At 47.7% G+C, this 19286-nt stretch overlaps 1 protein-coding gene across 1 annotated transcript in view; it reads left to right on the top strand.

Annotated features, from left to right (window-relative positions):
* Positions 1-19286, top strand: part of LOC128404693 (NADH dehydrogenase [ubiquinone] 1 alpha subcomplex subunit 1-like) — a 118227-nt gene that overhangs the window by 63486 nt on the left and 35455 nt on the right. The window lies entirely within an intron of this gene.

Genomic DNA, 19286 nt, shown 5'->3' with positions numbered 1-19286 from the left:
AAATGTGCCCTTAAGACAGGATTTGTGAGGAAAGAGACAATGGGGAGGTTTCCCACTTTGACCTTGCAGAGAAAACATTTACTCAGTTTAGGAATCAAAATGGTTCCAGGTCGGTCTTGCTGTGCTGATCTATGAATGGGCTTGGTTGGTACATTTATGAACATTACCATATATCTAAGACCATAAACTTCCTATCACAGGTGCAACTGAAGAGGAAAAATGAAGGCAAGCAGCCACAGAATATGGCCATGCTCAGAGGCATAATGGCAAGGAGCTCTATCGGCACCCCCTACCAGGAAAAAATCTGATAAGTAACTGAGGAATGTTCCTGGAGGATTTTCCCACCACCTCCTAGGATGGCGCACCTCTGCCCACACCACACATTTGAAGCACATTTATACCAACCACATTAACAAGTCATGGCTTTCTCCAAAGAATCCTGGGAACAGTAACTCGCCCCTCACAGAGCTAGAATTCCCAGCACCCTTGACAAAACGCCATTCCCAGGATGATTCGGGGGAAAGCTGTGCGCCTGGAATGCAGTGTGCGGATGCGACCTAAGAGGGGCAAAAATGTTGTTCCTAACCCCCCCTCCAAGTACTGCTGAGGGGGTTTCTCTTTGCAGATTACAAGTGGGGTGGGAGGAGGGTATTTCAGCTTCCTTTGCAGAGCTGGGGGGAACTTGGGTGCCTTGGGCTGTCCTGCACCGGACACTTGGCTTCAAGGGCTCCGCGAAATCCTGCTCAGAGCCCCACCTAACACGGAAAGGTTTCAGGCATGGGGAAGTCCCACAGGCCTCAAATGCCCAGGTCAGAGTGCATATGTGTGGCCAAGGAGTGGGAGATCTCTCTTCTCTGGACGGCATCCCAGTCAACATGTGCACAGGAAAGCTCTAAACTCAGCAGATCACTGGGTGATCAGATACAACTGTGGCCGTAATCCGGGTCGTGAACAGAACCATTTGACAGAACCACGGAAACCTTCAGGGCAGAGTTGTCTTTGTGTGTGTGTGTGTGAGAGAGAGAGAGAGAGAGAGAGGGTTGTGAGACCTGAGGGCAGAGATTCTGTGCGGTGCTGATTTTTCCCGGAATCTGCTTTTCTGCTCCAGGCAGCCATTAATCTAATATTAAGCCCCTTAACCTTTCTAATTGTTCTCTTTCAGTGTCAGCTGGTTGCTTATTAACCTTTCAATCTCTTCTATAATGCGGTTACTGCTGACTCCGGTTAGTCCTGGCTCCACAGACATATTACCTCCAGCAGCGAATTGTTTGTCCTCGTACTTGCCTGCCTTTTTTCCTTTTAATAATAATAATTGTCCCTAAGAGGCCGGTCTGAGCCGGGATGACTGGGTCGGCCTCTATAAATAGCCTCTTATTAACCTTGCTTTCTTTGTAGATGAGGCTTCCTTGGTACACTTTGCTGCATCCCATCTTAATAACATAAGCAGGACCTGCAGGATCAGGCCAGTGGTCCATCTAGTCCAGTGTCCTTTTCCTCCCAGTGGCCAACCAGATGCCTCTGGCAAACCAGCAAGCAGGATTTGAACCCAATACCCCCCACCCCCACCCCCAGGGTCCAGCAACGAGTATCCAGAGACATGGCAGCCTCTACCTGTGAAGGCAGATCATAGTCAACTTGGCTAGTAGCCACGGATCGCCCTTTCTTCCATGAAGTTGCCTAATCCTCTTTTAAAGCCATCTTTAGGTTGGTGACCATCCCTGCCCCTCGTGGAAGCGAGTTCCATAGTTCAACAATGTGCTGCAGGAAGAAGGACTTTATTTTCTCTTTCCTGAAACAACATTTGGCTTCACGGGATGCCCAGCCTATAACACTCTGTGTTAAGGGATACGTATAAGGTATACTTGTAAGTATAGATGCCATGCACAATATGATGAAACAGTCTTTCTTTATGCAGGTGGCGCTCTGGTCTAAACCGCTGAGCTTCTTGGGCTTGCCGATCAGAAGGTTGGCGGTTCGAATCCTCACGACGGGGTGAACTCCCGTTGCTTGGTCCCAGCTCCTGCCAACCTTGCAGTTCAAAAGCACATCAGTGCAAGTAGATAAATAGGTACTGCTGCAGTGGGAAGGTAAACAGTGTTTCTGTGCGCTCTGGTTTCCGTCAGAGTGTTCTGTTGCACCGGTTTACTCATGCTGGCCACATGACCTGGAAAACTGTCTGTGGACAAATGCTGGCTCCCTTGGCCTGAAAGTGAGATGGGCACAGCACCCCATAGTTGCCTTTGACTGGACTTAACCATCCAGGGGTCCCTTACCTTTACCTTTTTACCTAGCACATGTAATGGCACCCCCATCGTTCTGCCCGGACGCTGAGGTCCAGCTCCCAGGGCCTTCTGGTGGTTCCCTCAATGGGAGGAGTGAAGCTACAGGGAACCAGGCAGATGGTCTTCTTGGTGGTGGCGCCCGCCCTGTGGAACACCTTCCCGTCAGATGTCAAGGAGATAAGTAACTATGCAATCTTTAGAAGACATCTGAAGGCAACCCTGTATAGGAAGCCTTTTGGTGTGTTATGTTTTATTATGTTTTTATATATGTTGGAAGCTGCCCAGTCAGATGGGCAGCAGGGCACACATATTATTATTATTATTAATTGCCTTGAGGCCTAAATGATTGGAATTTATCTTAATGATCCATTCTAGTTCATATTTATCTGCCAGCTATGGATAACACTGCATGCATTTGATGAAGTGGGCTCTGGGTCATGGAAGTTATGCCACAATAAATCTGTTCAGTCTCTAATGTGCCCCAGGACTCTTTGATGTTCTTCAGCAATACATGGCCACTCCTCTGGACGATGCTATGAACCATAGGACTTCAATATCCAGGGTCCCTGCAGCCGGACTCCTCGCCTTTGTGATGTTTCCATTCCAAATTGGGGAGGAGCTCCCAGTTCCTTTGCTGCAGTCAGACATCAACCAGCCTGATCGCGTCGGAGTCTTTGAACAGCAACAATGCCGCCTCTGTCCTCCCAGATTAGCAGCTGAGCCGGAGCCGGGCTGGAGTCAGGTGCCCTTTGCTCTGAGCCGCAGTCTGCACAAAAAGAGCGGCTGCCCCTCTCTCCCCCGCTTCCCTAGTTGTTGCTGCCATTGTGTATTTGCCAACAAGGTTCAGTCTCCTTGAAGTTCATCATCTGCGGCTTAGACTTGCATTAGACGGGTGAGGGAGGATGTAAGGCTCAAGGTGAGGTCTGCTAATAGGGTTTGAACCAAGGCCAGAAGACACCAGAAGTTTCCCTAGCAGCTCCTTCTTCTGTCCCAAGGCAGCCTGCTGCTTGCACCAGCCCCCTCCCCGAAATTCATATGCATAAAGGTAAAGGTAAAGGGACCCCTGACCATTAGGTCCAGTCGTGACCAACTCTGGGGTTGCAGCGCTCATCTCGCTTTACTGGCCAAGGGAGCCGGAGTACAGCTTCTGGGTCATGTGGCCAGCATGACTAAGCCGCTTCTGGAGAACCAGAGCAGCACACGGAAACACCATTTACCTTCCCACCGGAGTGGTACCTATTTATCTACTTGCACTTGACGTGCTTTCGAACTGCTAGGTTGGCAGGAGCAGGGACTGAGCAACGGGAGCTCACCCTGTCACGGGGATTTGAACCACTGACCTTCTGATCAGCAAGCCCTAGGCTCTGTGGTTTAACCCACAGCGCCACCCGCATCCCTGCCCATAATCCTGCCCATATTGTTGCTGGCGTCCATCTGTCTCAAGAGAAAATGAAGTGCACCTCCAGGGATGCAGTCAAACTGCTGCATTAGCAGTACTGAAGTGACCACCCTGGGGAGCAAGGCTGGGCGGTGTGTAGGGAGGTCCTGGGCTGCCCAAACGACAAGACCCTCCCCCCTCAGCCTCTGATATGAACCAAAGGAAAGCAGAGCAATACATTTGGCACCAGCTTGGCTGCAGGAGTTGTCGGAAGGAGGCGTACAAGACACCATCCTCCAGATTTGTGTAGGATTTACTCCTTAGCCTTTTCCCCAAAGATGTCCCTCAAGGCAGCAGAGGCTTAGGATCAGAGTCTTCCTTCTCCTAGAGAGGCTCCCTTCTCAGGTTGATGAGCCCCATCCCTCCACAGCAGAAGCCACTTTCTAGACCATTGGACCCCCATTTGGTCTCCTCGGCTCGATCCACTGGAGTCTGTTTTCACATGCAGGGGAAGTCCCTGACTCCCTCACCTGGCTTAGCAGGCCAGTCAAAGCTGTTTCCCAGGGTGTCGCCGCAGTCACATGCTGGCAGCTTCTAGGAGCCACAGGTGGGGGCAGAGTGCAGGGTGGGGACCAAAGGTGGACAACCTACCCCAGATGGAGCATGATGTGTCTTCCATCAGAGGTACTACCCCTCCCCAATCACCCCATACATCCTAACCCTAGAAATGTTGTTGTTTCGTCATTTAGTCGTGTCCGACTCTTCGTGACCCCCTGGACCAGAGCACGCCAGGCACTCCTGTCTTCCACTGCCTCCCGCAGTTTGGTCAGACTCATGTTTGTAGCTTTGAGAACACTGTCCCACCATCTCGTCCTCTGCTGTCCCCTTCTCCTTGTGCCCTCCATCTTTCCCAACATCAGGGACTTTTCCAGGGAGTCTTCTCTTCTCATGAGGTGGCCAAAGTCTTGGAGCCTCAGCTTCAGGATCTGTCCTTCCACTGAGCGCTCAGGGCTGATTTCCTTAAAACCCTTGAAATACTGTGATAATATAAGCATGGCAGTTGTGATGCCTTTAAAAAGCAGAAGGGAACACTGCACTAAGAGCTGATTCACCTGTGCAAGAGAGACTATATCCCACAGGTAGGCACTCTGTGGAATGCCCTCCTCCTGCCAGCCCTGTCATGTCCCTGCCCAGTCATGCAGGATGCGTCTGTTTTCCTGCATCTCCTTTATGGAGACACACCACAGAATGTGGACCACATGTGCTGGGCCTTTATACTAGCGTCACATCTACACCACATGCTGAAAGCACTTTTAACGCAGATTTAAAGCACATGGCTTTGCCCAAGAATCCTGGGAACTGTAGCTGACTCCTCCCAGAGCAGCCGTTCCCAACATTGTTAACAAACTACAGTTCCCAGGATAATTCACAGCGGGAGCCATGTGTTTGAAATGTGCTTTAAATGTGCGGTGTGGATAGGACCTATCTCCCATCCTTAAGCTAAAGGCCCTGTAGTGATTGGCCCTTGCACACTTGGTTCTGACCAAACTAAGCCTCCTAGGACACATCAGATGGTTTCATTTGGTCCGAATCGAGTATCCGCTTCCAGAGTTAACACTAAATACATTATTTCTGGTAAACGAGGCACCATAGCCGCCAGAGGGACATGAATATTTGCGTCCTGGGCTTTTGAGACTCGTCTACCCATGTGCTGTCTGAAACCAAAGGGGGGCGTTGGTTGACAGATGTGAAATACTTTTCAGCTCTCCTCCCCCCACTCTTTCAAAAGGCATGTGAGGAGGGGCCCAAACTTGTCACATCACTGCCTGTGCATGTTTTTGATGGGAATGGCTCTCTTCTTTATTATTTGATCAGCTAGCCAATCCCCATCCTCCGTTCCACCTCTGAGCAGGTCACCCGTCAAGCAAGACCAGGAGACCACCTCAGCTGGCAGGATCTACATTGGCAGCAGATGTCAACCTTTATTCCCCACTTATTCCTGATGTAGATTTTCACTCAGTTTTTCTTCCCTGGTGTGGAGAGCTACATTTTGGGGTTCGCCTCAGGCGTCAATATGCCTCTGAGTGCAGACCCTCCAAGTGTCCCTCTTTTCCAGGGACAGTCCCAGATTTACAGAAGCAGTCCCAGTTTCTGATTTGATCCCGGAATGATCCCCTTAGGATGTCCATATTTTCACTGGAGAAATGTTGGAGGGTATGCGAGCGCAACTTTGAAACAAGGAAAAGGCTTGTCTGCAGGATATAATCAAAGATGCTTTCAAAAGATCCCACTGAACACTGGCTACTGAAGAATTTAAGGCAGGGGTAGGCAAACTAAGGCCCGAGGGCTGGATCCGGCCCAATCGCCTTCTCAATCCAGCCCGTAGACGGTCCAGGAATCAGCGTGTTTTTACATGAGTAGAATGTGTCCTTTTATTTAAAATGCATCTCTGGGTTATTTGTGGGGATAGGAATTTATTCTTTTTTTCCCCAAAATATAGTCCAGCCCCCACAAGGTCTGAGGGACAGTGGACCGGCCCAAGGCTGGAAAAGGTTGCTGACCCCTGATTTAAGCGCAGTACTACTGTTATGTACAACAGCCAGCCAGCCTTGCTCCTTCTTTCCAGTATGGAAATAATGACTTGAAACAGATAAATCGTAATCAAGTAAATGGTAATCAAGTAACTTCTCCTAACGAATCAGCTGAGGAGCCACTGCCCCTTTCCAAAGCTAAGAGAGGCTCTGGACGCCTCCAAAGGTTCAAAGCTTTATGGCACTTCCTGGCACCTGTGACTTTTTTTTATGACTTCTGGAAACTGATTAACCTGGCAGCCTCAGCCTCCAAAAGGTAATGTTCCTGCAGCAGTTAAACATTTACCCACCTGATGATGTGACACGAAGAACAAAAAGTTCAGAGAGGTGTGTAACCTCCCTGTTTGAAATGAACTTTCCCCTTTCTCGCGGAAAAGTAAAAATAGCCCTATAGACCATTGTCTGCATCGCCCTAGGATCCCACCAGCTGGATCTTGCCTTCCTTGTTGGGCGAGAAGTCAAACCCTGCCGCTCACAAGGCCAAAGTACACTGTGAAGGAACAGAAAGTGCTGCATTCCACATTAGCAGCTATTCCTAGCTTCAGAAGAATCTGTGTGCAGAGAACACTCTACAATACTTCAAGATTTCAAGGAAGTGTGTAGCCGCTGCATCCGTACCAACTCTGTTTAAGCCTTTTAAGGACTGGTAGTGAAAAGCTGCAAACGACAGGCTGTGAAACATGCAAAATGCATGCCCTTCAACATTTCTTCAGTGAAAATTGGGACTTTGCATTAAATAATAATAAGTATGTTTCCAAGCACAGTTCAAAGTGTTGGTGCTGACCTTTAAAGCCTTAAATAGCCTCGGTCCAGTATACCTGAAGGAGCTTCTTCACCCCCCATCGTTCTGCCTGGACACTGAGGTCCAGCTCCGAGGGCCTTCTGGCGGCTCCCTCATTGCGAGAAGCAAAGCTACAGGGAACCAGGCAGAGGGCCTTCTCAGTAGTGGCACCTGTCCTGTGGAACACCCTCCCATCAGATGCCAAGGAAATAAACAACTATCTGACTTTTAGAAGACATCTGAAGGCAGCCCTGTTTAGGGAAGTTTTTTATGTTTGATTTTTTATCATGTTTTAATATTCTGTTGGGAGCTGCCCAGAGTAGCTGGGGAGACCCAGTCAGATTGGGGAGGGGGTATGAATAAGAATAAGAATTAACTATCTATACCACACCCATCTGACTGGGTTGTCCCAACCACTCTGGGTGGCTTCTAACATATATAAAAACATTAAAACTTAAAAAAATTCCCTAGACAGGGCTGCTTTCAGATGGCTCAGGGGGTCAGAGAACTCTATACTCTCCAACATTTCTCCGATGAAATTAGGGATGCCCTGGCCTAAGGGAAAGCGGGACATTCCAGGATCAAATCAGAAACCGTAAATCCGGGACCGTCCCTTGAAAATAGGGACACTGGAAGGGCCCGAGGATGTTTGCATGAAGAGGCATACTGAAGCAAGGGGTTTGGACTAGATGACCCTTTGGGTCCCTTCCAACAATGCGATGATTCTGAGAAACCCAGACCAGAGTGGTTTGCTTAGCCTGCTTTGATGCTGTTGGTCTCTTGAAACACTGACCAGGCCTTAGCCTGCAGAAAGACAAAGCTTCTCAAAGGCTTTGGTGTCATCAATAAAAGCAATAAATCAATAAAATAGAGTGGATTTGGAAATGGATAAAGAGGTTGCCTTTGGGTGCTGGAATATCTGTAACTCAGGAGCCCTGTGATTGCGGCATGTTAAGACGTTGACTGGAATGAGGCTGAAGGTTTAAGGAAAGCAGTTTGAATGTGGGGAAGAGGAATGCCAAAACAAGGGAGACAGTTTTAAAATGAAAGATGGAGCAGCAACTATGCTGTACATAAAAAAAGAAGAAGAGTTTGCAGCAGCCGAGTTGCTTCAATGCGTTAAGAGGCAAATTCTTGGTGCTTCTGTTGCCCTGATATCTGTGGAACATTTCAGCATTTGCAGCTCATCCAAATTCCATGACGCGGCTGAGGAAGAAATAGCCTGTCATCACCCAGGAGGTGGAGGCTTCAGCCACGCATTCCTTCCAGGGCGACTTTATCACACACAGGAAAAGAAAAGAAAGGGAGCGGTGACTAACTGGGGGAGGGCGGCTGGAATGAAAGTGGGCTTTGGCTGACAGAGAGGTCACTCGCGGGTTGGGTTGCTGGTGTGACAGGGGCCTATTCCAGGATTTGGAGCTTTTTTAGCAACAAAACTGTCATGCCTTCACAGAGTCCTCTTTGGCAGGCTGTCTTTGCTCCTGGTGAACAAACAAAGTTTCATCATCATGGCCAGAACTGAGTAGCACAACTAAAAACAAGAAGTAGCCCTTTGGCAGGTAAAAAGGTAAAGGACCCCGGACAGTTAAGTCCAGTTGCGAATGACTCTGGGGTCACGACGCTCATCTCGCTTTATTGACCGAGGGAGGCGACGTTTGTCCGCAGACAGTTTTTCCGGGTCATGTGGCCAGCATGACTAAGCCGCTTCTGGCGAACCAGAGCAGCACATGGAAATGCTGTTTACCTTCCCGCAGGAGCGGTACCTATTTATCTACTTGCACTTTGATGTTCTTTCAAACTGCTAGGTTGGCAGGAGCAGGGACTGAGCAACAGGAGCTCATCCCGTCACGGGGATTCGAACTGCCGACCTTCTGACTGGCAAGCCCAAGAGGCTCAGTGGTTTAGACCACAGCGCCACCCGTGTCCCTCCCTTTGGCAGAGTCTGGGTTTATTCCTTCCTGGGGCTGTGTCAATGTGTTCCTGTGTGCGCATTGACAAACCTGAGTGCTTTCGATTTTATACCACTGAAATCTGTCTCAGTGTGTGGTGCTTGGGGATGTATTCATGTTGTGTCCTGTTGTCCCCTCCCCTCAAGGAATACCTCCCCACCCACCATAATTTAGGGGAACCCAAGGTCTTTTGCGGGTATGTGCACAGGTATTTGTTTTGACCCTCCTCCACGAAAATAGCTGTTCACTTGGCCGTTTTCCTATGTCATGAAGGCTGAAATTTCAATTCAAGATATTAACTGATATGCATGAAATTTCAGATATAGCTATATAATCCCTAGTGTAGTAAAATAAGACCTTTGGAGCAGGCATTTTCAAAAAAAAAGTTTTTTATGAACCGTCCTAGCTTTATGAATCATATAAAATCAACCTCTTTGCCAAGTTCCTCCATTCCAACGCCATTTTGCCCTTGGAAAAAGGACTCTTTCTCCTGCCAGTTTCCCAAGCTTGAAGACATGTGTACACTCCAGGAAATGCCCAGAGGTGAGAATTGCTCCAGACATGCAAAGGAAGTTCTGTTGTACTTTGGGTGGTGGGTACTTAAGACATGTTTGCCTATGCTAATCTTATACTTGGGTGTTGCCCTGACACATCTGTCTATGCTAATATTGTGTGACCCTCCCCTCTTGTGACATGTTAGTGATGTAGCAATGATGTATTGATGATGCTGTGCAAACTGTATTCTGGGATATGGTGGGAAAGTTTTAAAAGTCAATGTCTCCCCCTGCTCTGGGTTCACTTGCTGCTGATGAACCTGTTGCGCAACAAGAAAGGATCTCAGTCTACTGTTTTGCTCCAAATTGCTTGTCTGGAATTTCCTTCTTTTACTGACTGCAGGGACTGCGGGGAACTTGTACCCTGAGGAGCTGGGCTCTTGAGAAGTCTCTCAACCCGGAATTTTCCTTAACAAAGACAAAATGGAAGCAGGGGGTGTGGCGATAGATGGCGCCCAGTCAAATGCTACCATGAATGTAAAAAAAGCTGACTCACACAATGTGCTACAGTTGGTAATATGTTGTTTTACACTGGATATTCTTCCCTTTATCGGATTATCTATGGTTTGAGGAAATCATAATTTAGCAGGGGGAAATGTGGGCTGCCACTTGGATGAGAAGGATGTTATAGCGGCGCTGAGGGGAAAACAAAGACACAAACCGCTTCAAATCCACATTAAATTCCAGTGCGGATGAGCCCTAGTAGCCACTGGTAGCTTAATCTATGAACAATATGTTGATCACATCTAGAAGTTTAACTATATGCTTTGTGTAGAAGTGTTTCCTGTTGTCTGTACTGACTCAGGCGTCTAGTGTTTTGAGAGAGATAAAAGGTACCTCCATTCACTTTCTTTACATCATTATTTATTTTCTAAACCTTTATATCCCCCCCCCTTTTCCTAAACCAAAAAGCCCCAAACATTTCCATCTTTGTAGGAAGAGGCTTCATAGCTCAGGAGTGATTTGAACCTGAGCGCCTTTGGTCCAAGGCCAATATCCACCAGTCACTGCACCCGGCTGGGCATCAGACCTTGACTTCCTGCGCCCCCCACCCCACCCCCAGATTCAAACTGAGCACCCAAGTCACTGGGGCAAAGCATGCAGAGCTCATCAATGAAAGCAAGGGTGCCTCTTTTCTCCAGATTGCTTTGCGTCACCAAAGGCTTCTGCTTGCGGTCCTCCAGAGCCCCTCTGAATGAAATATTGAAGCTGCAATCATTGACAGGGAAGCTCAGTTACTCATTATCTCCTTCGTATTTGGTCCTCGGGCAGCACTGGGGGAAATGTGTCCAGGAGGACGTGAGAACCTTCCTGTTTTCCATCTCTGCTCAGCATTTCTTTGCTCTGGGACTCTTTGTACTTTTGCCACTCCTTCTGCCTGACTGAGTAACCAGATTACACTCTCATAAAGAGCAACCGACTGGGGAAACCAAGGGGATGTGATTCTGGGTCGAGAGGAATTTGCTTATCAACAGGTGCATTACTGAATGTTTATGAGGAAGCCTCTGGATTCCCAAGGCGGACTTGTCCTCCCCTTCCTTCTCTTCTCTGCTTGGTTATGGGGACTTTCTCTGCCCAGCAGGTTGGGAGGTGTCTGCCTTGCAAGGAGAAGAGGACAGTCTGGAGAAGATCTGGACAGGTCATCTATGGTGTTCAGGAATAATAGTAATAATAATAATAATAATAATAATAATAATAATAATAATAACAACAACAACAACAATAATAATTTATTTATACCCCGCCCATCTGGCTGAGTTTCCCCAGCCACTCTGGGCGGCTTCCAACAAAACACTAAAATACAATTACCTATTAAACATTAAAAGCTTCCCTAAACAGGGCTGCCTTCAGATGTCTTCTAAAAGTTTGGTAGTTATTTTTCTCTTTGACGTCTGGTGGGAGGGCGTTCCAAGGGCGGGTGCCACCACCAAGAAGGCCCTCTGCCTGGTTCCCTGTAACTTGGCTTCTCGCAGTGAGGGAACCGCCAGAAGGCCCTTGGCACTGGACCTCAGTGTCCGGGCTTTGGGAAGCCCTTTTTGCTGGGGTGGGGTGGGGATCATGAGCCTACTGAATTCAGTGAGATCTCCACCACTGATTCAGAAGGATTAGAAATACACTTCTAAAGTCAATTAAGGACAGGATCCTGGGATTGAGTTTATAATTATCTGCTCACTTGAATTATGTTGTAAGTGATTAGACCACGGTGAGGAACTTTTTTTTCAAGAGACCACATTCCTTCATGGGAAATCTTACAGGGGGGTCATATCGATGGAGGGAGGGAGCAAGATATCTTTGTACAGTTGGCTACATTCTCGGCATGCAAAAGTCAGAGGAGCCTGCACCTCCTCACACCGTTCCCCATCTTCCATTCAGTTAAGCAAGAGGCATCATCACATCAGAACCAATCCAAGTGTTGGTGCTGACATTTAAAGCCTTAAATAGCCTCGGCCCAGTATACCTGAAGGAGCGTCTCCACCCCCATCGTCCAGCCCGGACGCTCAGGTCCAGCTCAGAGGGCCTCCTGGCAGTTCCCTCCCTGCGAGAAGCCAAGTTACAGGGAACCAGGCAGAGGGCCTTCTCGGTGGTGGCGCCCACCCTGTGGAACGCCCTCCCACCAGATGTCAAAGAGAACAACAACCACCAGACTTTTAGAAGACGTCTGAAGGCAGCCCTGTTTAGGGAAGCTTTTAATATTTGATGCATTATTGTATTTTAATATTTTGTTGCAAGCCACCCAGAATGGCTGGGGAAGCCCAGCCAGATGGGCGGGGTATAAATAATAAATTATTATTATTATTATTATTATTACCTAAGATGTGCCTGCTGGCTCAGGCCAATGGCCGTCTAATCCAGCATCCTGCTTTCACAGCAGCCAACCAGATGTCTGGGAAACCCAGAATCAAGATCAGAGCCCAAGAGGATCCTCCCCTCTTGTGATTTCCAGCAACTGGTGTTCAGAATTACTGCCTCTGACCGGGAAGGCAAAGCAGAGCCATCACGGCTGGGAGACATCAGTAGCCCTTTCCTCCATGACATTTTCTGATGCTCTTTTAAAGCCACCTAGTTTGGTGACCATCTTCTGTAAAAGCGAGAAACTGAGCCTTTAATGCAGCGTTGCCCAAACTTGCGTCTCCAGCTGTTTTCGGACTATAACTCCCTTCATCCCTAGCTAGCAGGACCAGTGGTCAGGGATGATGGGAATTGTAGTCCAAAAACAGGAGACCCAAGTTTGGGAAATTCTGCTTTAGTGTCATCACACCATTCCTGTGAAATACTCTGCTAACAGAGGTCCAGACTTAGCGCCTTCTGCACTAACTTTTAAAGGCCCACTGAAAACTTTTTGATTCTACCAGGCCTGTGCAGCGAATTAAGACCATATTCCCACGGGGGCTTAGTGATGCTTGTTTTTAATTTCTTTTTATTTTTTTATGCTCTCCTTCTATGGTTTCATTTTTTAATGTTGTAAATCACTTTGATGTTTTGCGATTTAGTGGTATAGACGCACCTTTGTAAACATGTAAGGAATGAATGAATGCAATTCAGCATAAACAAGTGTAAAGTGATGCACATCAGGACACACACACACACACACACACACACACACACACACACACACAGAGTGGTAGCTTGGTTCTCGAATTTAATCCGTTCTGGGAGTCCGTTTGACTCCCAGAACCGTTCGAAAACCAAAGCACGGCTTCCAATTGGCTGTGTCGGACTTTCGGCTTCCAAAAAACATTTGCAAATCGGAACACTTACTTCAGGGTTTGTGGCGTTCGGGAGCCGATTTGTTCGGGAGCCAAGTCTTTCAACAACCAAGCCTTTCAACAACCAATATATATATAATCTTAATTTCACCTATACCAGGGTCTGGTCCAAAAATGGGTTTTTTTGTGGGGTGGAGGAGATGTTCCCAAAAAACATTAGCTCAACAACTTTGTCCTGATTTTCACTTTGGGGAATATGGCAACCCTACCTATACTCCACTGGGAGTCTGAACTGGCAGTGAGTGACCAGGATGAGGCCTTGGGGCCATAGTGATTGATCCCGATCCTGTGAGCAGCTGCGGTAGAAGTTGAATTCCCTCTGAGGAAGGGAAAATAAAACTATGGGTCTCATAATGCGTTCACATGACTCTACGGTGCGAGCAAACCTGAAATCTTGCGCTGGTGCTGTGTAGAAATCACTAGGGCTCAGGGATGTCTCCGCATTCATTTCCGCCTGCAGACGCCTTATATAAAGCAACAAGACATGGATTGCCCTGACAGTGTGCCCTCGGTTCCCTCTTTGTCTGCTGAGATTGGGAAGAAACTCAATACCGAAGTTAAGCAGAGTTTCCTTTGCTCGGATTCACATTTCATGTGCTCGGAGTTCGGCACACGATCCCCTGGAAGGGACCGTGATACCTTGAATCTGGTATCAGCTCCGCGCTTGTCACCTGCCTCCGGTTGCAGCTCTGCGCAGGCGGCAGCTGCCTGCTGGATGATAACAAGCCCAGATAGGCCTTGGCTTTGTGTTGCTCTGAGGAGGTCAGTCCCGGTATCTGTTACTTGCCAGCTCAGTGCACAGCCAGGGCCAGGCTGGGTTGGGCGGGGGAGAGCATGCTTCACGCAGGAAGGAGGTGGTGCGGAGCAGGAGGCCAAGTCATCTGATCCATAATTGATTTATTCTTCTAAAATGTACTCTTGTGGCATGTCAATGAACAGCTTGACGGAGGTAAGGAAAAGAACAGAGGCCTTTGTCCACCTAGCAGGAACAAAGGGCTGCCTATGAGCTCGTGGGCGAGAGTCTGACCCAGCAGAGATCAGCTGGCCTTGGCTTCCTGCTCTGCAATTATTCAAGGCTCAGCACCAGGCAAAAAGACGGAAGGATTCCAAAATGCTCTGGGTCTCAGAGATGCGTGGGCCGATTCCCAGTGAAGATACAGTGGAACCTCGGTTCCTGAACGCCTCCCTTGTCATACGTTTCAGTTCTCGAACGCCAAAGACCAGGAAGTAAATGCTTCTGTTTTCTTTTTTTTATATGTAAGATATTTATTAAGATTTTTTAAGGTGTTACAATAAAGTGAAAAAGAAAAGAAAACAGATAAATAACAAAAATACAAAATAAGAATAATTAAAAACACATAAATTTTCCTTTGCTTATTTTCCTTTAACTTGTTTCCCGGACCTCTTCATACCTCCCTTTTTTGTATTCCACCACAAATTGTTGGTTCAGCAAATCCTTACCATTATATTATTACCTATTTATAATCCTTTTTTCATGTTCTCTTAAAGCATTACAGCTGGAAACCACTTAATTTCAATCCAACATCATTCTAACATTCATTAATTTTACAATATTTCTGTAGATAATCTTTAAATTTCTTCCAATCTTCTTCCACCGACTCTTCTCCCTGGTCTCGGATTCTGCCGGTCATTTCTGCCAATCCCATATAGTCCATCACCTTCATCTGCCATTCTTCCAGAGTGGGTAGATCTTGTGTCTTCCAATACTTTGCAATAAGTATTCTTGCTGCTGTTGTAGCGTACATAAAAAAAGTTCTGTCCTTCTTTGGCACCAATTGGCCGACAATGCCCAGAAGAAAGGCCTCTGGTTTCTTCAGGAAGGTATATTTAAATACCTTTTTCATTTCATTATAGATCATTTCCCAGAAAGCCTTAATTCTTGGGCACGTCCACCAAAGGTGAAAGAATGTACCTTCAGTTTCTTTGTATTTCCAACATTTATTATCGGGCAAATGATATATTTTTGCAAGCTTGACTGGGGTCATGTACCACCTGTATATCATTTTCATAATATTCTCTCTTAAGGCATTGCATGCCGTGAATTTCATACCTGTGGTCCACAACTGTTCCCAGTCAGCAAACATAATGCTATGTCCAACATCTTGTGCCCATTTAATCATAGCAGATTTCACCGTTTCATCCTGAGTATTCCATTTCAACAGCAAGTTATACATCTTTGACAAAATCTTAGTTTTGGGTTCTAACAGTTCTGTTTCTAATTTTGATTTTTCTACCTGGAAGCCAATTTTCTTATCCAAATTATATGCCTCCATTATCTGATAATAATGAAGCCAATCTCGCACTTTGTTTTTTAGTTTCTCAAAGCTCTGCAGTTTTAGTCTATCTCCCTCTTGATGGGAAGCCGTGCCTCAGTTTTCAAACGTTTCGGAAGCCAAATGGGCTTCCAGAACGGATTTCGTTTGAGAACAGAGGTACCACTGTATACAGAAAGTGTCTTCTCGTGATTCTGTGATTCCTTTCAGCTTTTCCTCACTTTCCCCCACATCTTAACTTATAGCCTTTTGGGGAGATATTGGGAATGCTATCTGAAAAATTTCTTTTGACAGTCATCCCTAGGTTTCTTCCAAGTTACAGCTTCTCCCATAGATCTGTAGATGCTATATGTATGTAAATGCCATACACATGGATGCAAAATGACGCCCCCCCCCTCGATCAGTCGTAACCAGTTAGCAAGCAAATACAGTTATTGAAAGGTATTGGTGCTTGCAAAAGAAAAAGAAAAAACACACCTCACTATTTATTTAGAGGTTTCTGACTCATGCTATTCAAGGCAATAAACAATTTTAAAAGCACGATTTCATATAAAAACAGGCATAAAACATAACCTTTTAAAAATCTGCGAAAGGAAGTTGGAAGAGAACTCAAGGCAACTTTGAAATCCAGCCCTAAATTGCTTAGTAATTCAAGATAGCTAATGGATGCAACAGAAGGGGTCAGATTCCAAGAAGGAGGGGCGGGGGGAGAGAGATCGGCCTACTGTAAGCGGGCAACTATAAAGTCCAAAAGGACAGGAGGGTTTGTTTGCACTTAACCTTGAATTAGATAGCACTTTGCTAATAGCAGGGCCTGCCTGAGCTCACCCCTCCTTACCTCAAAGGCGGTCTGTGTAGGAAGAATTCACCTATAGCAGCTGTCACCTGTCAAGGGGCCAAATGTGTGCCGAGACATGGAAAGCGGTGTGATGTAGAATGGAGAAGCCCACCTCCTGCTGATGAGCTAGTAAGGGTGTAAGACAGCAGCGTGTTGCTACCTTTGCTACCAGGGCCGGCCCACCCATGAGGCAAGGTGAGGCAACTGCCTCAGGCGGCAGGATCGGCAGGGGCAGCAGTTCCGGCCTCCAAGAGGCTGCTGCTGTGGTGGCAACAGCTGCTGCGGTATACCTGAGGCCAGATCTGCTGCTTCCATGCCACCTCTGCAGTGGCCTCTTGGCAAAAAGAAGGCACCGCTAGTCGCCTCCCATCTCTAGGGATGAAATGGCGGGGGCTGCCCTCTGGGGTCTCCTGAGCTCTGCCCCCACCTGATGCGGTTCAGAGCAGGGCTGTTCCCCACCCCGCCCACAACCACCTTTGATTCCCACTTGAACCATCAGGTTCCCCCCATTCCTGCTTGTTCCCAATGGAGGTCTCCACTCACCCCTCCCTTCTCTGGCTGGGGCCATTTTGCAATTTGCCTCATGTGCCAGAATGTCTTGGGCTGGTCCTGGCATTAAAGGTAAAGGTACCCCTGACCGTTAGGGTCCAGTTGCGGACGACTCTGGGGTTGCGGCGCTCATCTCACTTTCAGGCCGAGGGAGCCGGCGTTTGTCTGCAGACAGCTTCCTGTTCATGTGGCCAGCATGACTAAGCCGCTTCTGGCGAATCAGAGCAGCGCACGGAAACGCCATTTACCTTCCCGCCAGAGCGGTACCTACTTATCTACTTGCACTTTGACGTGCTTTCAAACTGCTAGGTTGGCAGGACCTGGGACTAAGCAATGGGAGCTCACCCCGTTGCGGGGATTCGAACCACCAACCTTCTGATTGGCAAGGGTCTTTCAGAGTCTCAATTCCAATGTATTGGTTTTTTTCTGTCTCCGTACTTTGGGGAGAGGAGTGGGTTGGAAATATTGTTACTGTTGCTTTCTTGGTTTTGTTATACTTGAAAATCAATTAAAAACATACAGTTGTACCTTGGTTTTCGAACAGCTTAGTTCTCGAACGTTTTGGTTCCCGAACGCTGCAAACCCAGAAGTGTCAGTTCCAGTTTGCGAACTATTTTTGGAAGCCAAACACCCAATGGGGCTTCCGTGGCTTCCAATTGGAGCTTTCTGCAGCCAATCAGAAGCCGCGCTTTGGTTTCTGACCGTTTTGGAAGTCGAACGGACTTCCAGAACGGATTCCGCTTGACTTCCAAGGTATGACTGAATGTTTTGAGGAACACACGGTTCAGGAGCTCCTGTTTAAGGCTCTAACCAGCCTGCAACAAGAGTCATGTAGCAGCATGGGTGACTCTTCCTTGTGAGCGCCACGTACCTGCCCCCCCAAACACAGCTGGGATGGAAATCTCAGACTGGGGGGACCTTTGTACTCTAGCCAGGCCGTGCCCTCTTCAAGTGCTTTTCCCTGACTGAACTGTGATAATACCTCTGGCTTGCCAGGATGCACAATGGAGAGATAAGGGTGGAGGGGGTGGAGGAATCTCTGGAAGTTTGCCCAGACGGAATGCAGCCTGCTGTAAGAAGCGGAAAGTCAAATCCAATTTGCCGCCTGCTTCTCTTGGCTCTGGCCCTCTCACAATCAGCGTGCTTTGCGGTTCTCAGGATGAAGAGAGATTGCCTACCCAAGCCATACATGGAAACAAAACCTCTGAATGCTCTACGGTGGAGGAGGAAGGGGTTTCATGAAAGTGAGGGAAGTTTCCCCTTCCCCCTTCCGAATCCTCCATACAGTGCAACCTCGTGGCACTCATTCTTCTCTCTGGCACACCAATACCCCCCCTCCAATTAATCAACTGGGAATTACAACACAACTCTGTTTTCCCCCTTCTCAATGCCCTGTGAACTCACAGATCTGCTGGGCCATTTTGGAGTATTCTTTTCTGCTTTAATTTTACAAACTAATCTACTTCTGCCCAGTTTCCCAGCTGCACAGGAACCACTGTCTTTTTTTTGTGTGCACCCTGATTTCATTCCAAACCAGAACCCAAGTTTGGCATTTGGAAGTGTATCCTTAGCATCTAACAGGAGCGAGTAACTGATCCCTATCTGAGCATGTGAGTAAGGGAAATCTCATGTGCGTGGGCCAATCTGCACTCTTCCTATCAGTCTACATTCTTCCCAATCGCTGCTTTTTCTCCTGGCTCATTTCGATGTGCCCTGTCAATGAGGAAAAGGGGACACGGAAGGCAGAAGAGCAACCTCACCAGGATTTTCAAGAGAGCAGGGCGGCAGCAGCTCAAGGAACACCTCCAGGCAAAATGAAAGCCAAAACAGGTGACAGGCTTTACCTGGACAGACATGAATTGGATTAGTGTCAAACCTTGGCTCCCAAACGCCTCCGTTTTGGAACGTTTCGGCTCCCAAACGCTGAAAACCCGGAAGTCAATGTTCCGGTTTTTGAACCTTTTTCGAAAGCTGAACGTCCGACACGGCACCCGCTTGTGTGCAGGAAGATTCTGCAACCACTTGGAAGCCAGCGCCTCGGCTGTCAAACATTTTGGAAGCCAAATGGGCTTCTGGAACGGATTACGTTCGACAACCGAGGTTTAACTGAATATGGTCAGGATCATTTGTTTCCAAAACGCTGTGATGACGACACCAAACAGGCAACGTGTGTCAGAGTTTTGGGCCACCCCTTTCAGTGGCTTTGCCCACTCTGCCCGAAGCCTTGGCTTCTTAATGAATGTGTCCCATGCTGGCTGCCGCAGCACCCGTTTTGCACTTGTGCACAATTACCAGGAGCAAAG

The sequence above is a fragment of the Podarcis raffonei genome, chromosome 17 (assembly GCF_027172205.1).
Source record: "Podarcis raffonei isolate rPodRaf1 chromosome 17, rPodRaf1.pri, whole genome shotgun sequence".
Classification (NCBI taxonomy): domain Eukaryota; kingdom Metazoa; phylum Chordata; class Lepidosauria; order Squamata; family Lacertidae; genus Podarcis; species Podarcis raffonei.
Note: the sequence above shows the minus strand (reverse complement) of the source record. Positions and strands in the feature narration are given on the sequence as shown.